This window comes from Mus caroli, chromosome 15 (genome assembly GCF_900094665.2).
Source record: "Mus caroli chromosome 15, CAROLI_EIJ_v1.1, whole genome shotgun sequence".
In the NCBI taxonomy this organism is placed as follows: Eukaryota; Metazoa; Chordata; class Mammalia; order Rodentia; family Muridae; genus Mus; species Mus caroli.
In genome coordinates, this window is record NC_034584.1 from 96866145 (window position 1) to 96870725 (window position 4581).

The following is a 4581-nucleotide window of genomic DNA, read 5'->3' on the forward strand; positions in this document are numbered from 1 at the left end:
AGAGAGAGAGAGAGAGAGAGAGAGAGAGAGAGAGAGAGAGAGAGAGAGAGAAATGTGTGGTTTTCTTCAGGGAGTTATTTTAATTTTTTCTACATGCTGCGTAAAACTATTGAGTGAGCACTGAAGCATGAGGAAGCACTGGCGCCTCGGATGAGTAACAGTTAAATAAGGAAGAGGTTATGGTGCCCACACTCACTGGTTCCAGCCTCCCAGACTTCAGGAGAACCTGTGCTTCCTCCCCAGAGGGGCACACCAGGGCTTGATGGGAAGGGAATAAGGGTGATATTCATCAGACCAGCCTGGCAAAGTTCATCAGCACTCTATGAGTTTTATCTACCCCCTTCCCCCTGCCTCTGCAGGCATGAACCTCTTATTCCCTGGAGGAGCTAGCTGAAGGACTGTCTCAGCTTGCCCAGGCTTGAGGGTGTGGGACTGTGCCTCCAGCTCCCTTCCTTTCTGTCTCAGGTTTGAGCCACAGCTGCAGCAGTTCGGCAGAGGCAACCAAGGCAGAAGACACAAAGCCAGAGGCCTCAGACCTCCCCTTCACTGAGGGGGAGGTGGGGGGAGGGAAAAGGGGAGGCCTAGAAATTTACTTTTTCTCTAACCAGAGCTTCTGCTTGGGGTCTACCCCACCAAACTGCCCCTGGACCAACTTTCAAGTTCCAGGCCTTAACATTACTCTGAAAGAGTAAATGAAGGGTCTCCTGGGTCCCAAAAGGAGATGATGGTAGAGCAGGAGCCCACCTCTCTATTTCTTTCCCTAGAACCCACCCACTCTGGCATCAGGAAAGAAGGGGAAAATCATGACTTACCTTCCCCGGGGAGTGGGAAGAGGGGACACGGCCCACTCTGAGCAATTAGAGGAGAAAAAAATAATAAGAAAAATATCAACAGGACCTCGAAGGCATCAGGTCCTTAGAGAAATAAGTAAGTAAATAAATAAATAAGGATCCACCTTCTCCCCCCTCCCCACCCTGCAAGGGGGTGTGGGGGAGGGGCAAGGGAGCAGCACAAGGGCTTTTTAGTGCAACTGAGCATTAGAGAAATAGGAAAGGCTTCTATGTGAATTTAGGAGTTTGAAACTTTTGGAGGTTATTTATGTGAATGGCCCGAAGGCAAGCCCGTGAGTGGCTCTTGGGGGACCACGTGATGTCATTAAACCAAGTTTTATGGTGTAGGGAGAGCTGACAAACCCACAATATATTTACATCATATATAATCTTAACTGTCCAGCCACGCAGCTGCTGGTGAGGTTTAATGCTAGGACAGAGGGCCTGGCAGTTAGAGGGGACTACGGCGCTGGGGATGATGGTGAGAGAGGTTACGTCTTCGCAAATGAATCCCAGGCGGTGGCTGTAAGTTAATTCTCTGCCCCCTTTCTCTCTTTCAGACCCTTTCTCCCATTTACCTAACTCCCTCCCTGACTTGAAAGAAGAGGATTCTCACTCATTAAGGGGAAAGAGGAAAAAGGCCTCCCCAGACTTCCTCAGGCCCGGGTGGGAGAAGGAGGGAAGCTACTGGGAAGTAGAAAGATGGAGGACCTTGCCTTCCTAGATCTCTGTAGCCTTCATTCCTCCTGGCTGCTAGTCAGCTGGGCTAGAAAGAGGCCTTGCACCTTCAGAGTTTTTACAAGGTCTTCCTGCTCCTCTGTGCATTGGGAAGAAAGATAAGCCAGAGCCAGAAATGTGGCTGTTTAGTTGTGAGGCTCTACAAGCCCTAAATACAAGTGCAAAATGCTTCTGGGACCCCCTGTTCCACAGAAAGGCCAGTTCATCTCTTGGCCCCTGCAAAAGTACATGCAGAGTGGGAAGCTGGGAAGGAAGCCTGGGAAAGACAGCTTTGTGGTTTCTGAACCCACAGACTGCTGCTTAGGCTGATCTCACAGGCCTAGTTGGGTAGCTACTTCAGTCTCCAAAGTCCAGGGCCTGAGTGTGTCTGGGGCCCTTAAGGCTTATACCTTTCCCCAATGCTAGCTACTTAGTTCCTCCAGCCTTGCCTAGGTAAAGCTAGGCCTGCTTTGCTGCACTCTGCTTAGTGTGCAGCAAAGATGTGTTGGATTTCTGGTAAGGATGGAGACAACTTATTTTCTAGGCTCTGGGATGGGAAGAGAAGAGGATGTGGCTCCCTAGGGCTGGAACTAGTAAGACCCTGATTGTGAAAGTACCCTGGGGGCTCCTTCAGGGAGTATCAAAGGCAGCAAAAGCAGGAAGCATGCGTCCATCCGCACCTGTAAGGTGTACCTCCGAGGATGTTAGAGAAGCTAATCCAGAAGACTGACTTGTGACTCAGGGTACTGCTGCGCTGGCTGGCTGGGAACAAGGGAAGATTTGTAAAGACTGGAAGCCAGAGGGTTTCAAAAATGGGAAAGGGGAGTAGAGGAAGCAGCTTTCCAGAAGAAAGGACTGCTTTGGATGAGAGGGGTCTGTGTGCACCTGCTTTGTGGAGAAAAATGTCATGCTGTTAGCAGAGCTCAGGGCACCCCACTGCAAGCAGCGCAGCAAAAATCAAGTAGAGATTAACAAAGGGGCAAATTTGGAGAGGACAGAGGCCCAAAGGCAAGAGGAGGTTAGCCATCTAACTTTACCACATTCCACTTATGCTTAAACTTAAAGCTCAGGTCTCAATGTGCAGGGGTCCTCTCTCAGAACCCTGATCATGCTCCCTCCTCCCTCTTACCCCAACTTTTATGTCTTGCTGAGAATCTTAGACTGTCCAGGAGCCCATTCAGAAACTTTCCTCCTCGGGCTCTTTGCCTACACCCTTCCACTCCTTTGCTCTTAAAATCAGTCTGTGATTTTGAGGGTTTCTGGAAATGTTCTGATGGGAGTTTCTCTTGATCTCTTACCCGACTGACTTGTTCCTTCCCTCAGTCCTCCCCAGGGCCTTAGCAGAACTCAAGGACCTTTAACCAGAATTTAGTCTGGGCAGATGCTGCACTCCCTGGTAACAACACTCCAACACCCTCTCTGCCTCATCAATCTCAGGCCTTTCTCTTTCTGAGTAGAGGGGGAAGTGAGGGTGTTTCTGTGTTTTATGGATTTACACAGCATCTCTTGGGGCATTTGATACTTCTCCACCCCTTTTTAATCTTCAGGCTCAAAAATTTCATTTCAATAGCTTTTCTTCTTTCTTTAACAATAGTTCCTTTTTCGCTTCTAAGGATTTGTTTTGGTCAGGTCGATATACATGTATGCATATATGTGTGTGAATACATGTGTGTGTGTGTGTATATATATATTGCCCAGTCTCACCTGGAAACTCAAACACAAAAGGAAGCTGAGGTTCTTCATTTTCCCACCCTATTTTCTAATTTGAGGTGGGGGATGGGTAAACAATCAGATGCCAAAGACGCCCCAGCCTACCCAGAAAGCTTTTAATTTTGTTCCTAGGTCTTTAACCCCAGAAGAAGCAAAACAACCAATCAGTAAAGTGTTTAGCGGAGTCACATGCCCCCATCAACCAATCAGCAAAAAAGTGAGTGCTTGGCTCAGTGTCTGGATCGGTCCCCCCTCCATTCGTTCTTTTTTTTCCCCCTCCCTCCTAAACACTGGATTACCAACCTGAGTCCGCCTTAGTACAGGTAGCAGCGGGAAAAGTGCAGGGAAGAGCTATTCAAGTAGATGACAAGTTCCACCCTCAATTTTAGAAGCTGTTCTGAGGCGTCTTTTGAGCCCCTAGTTTCTAACAAAATTGTTTTTGGAGTTAAGTCCCGGTTTTTAGGGGATCTGAAGTTGTCAGATGGAGCCAGCTTGATTTGCTGGTGTGACCCTGTCCGATTCTCTGACTTTCAGGAGGTGACTCTGAATTAGACTACAGAGCAATACGGGTAGAACTACAGCCCTGATTTAAAATTCTGAGTCGCTTGCTTCTTACCTTCCTGCCATTTTTACCTTTTGGAGTTTTCGTTCTCCTGCGATCCTTTTTTGGACAGGTAGGAGGGTTCGAAGATTAACTTTCTGGTAAGGCTCCAGGAACAATTAGCTTTATCAGACTGCCTCAAGCGTGGTTCGACAAGATAGTAAAAGTGGAGATGGCTTTTGAAAGTTATGCTTGGTACCGCTAGTTTGTCAAATCACTTCAACACAGTTAACGAGAGTCAAAAAAAAAAAGGTGGACTCGAAGAATCTTCTGCCTCCATATTTAACAGTTGGTGGGTTTAAGTCACTTTCCCGTCCTTCCTTTTAACAAGATATAATAAAAATGGCTGCAGAATGATAGAGCATGTGTTTAGCATGCTCAAGATCCTGGTTCAAAACATGCATAGATGAATACATATAATGGTACATTAGATGGTGACCCTGTGTTTATGCTGCCAGGAGACACAGTTTGCCGAGTTTTGACATTGTGTTTATGTAGATCAAACTAGAGTAAGCAAATCAGAATAACCTCTGATCAACAGCTCCAGATGGCATACCGTGTGTATACAAAGGAAACGCTTGTGTTTGTGGGTATTTGGACACTGGTATGTCCAGCCTAGGCACTCTCTTCACTTCTCCAGGGTTTCGGTAGGAGTTAGTTTCTTGTGGAATTCTTCTGCATGTGCCCTCATCTATGATCTTCTGCACCCTGTAAACTAAAGGG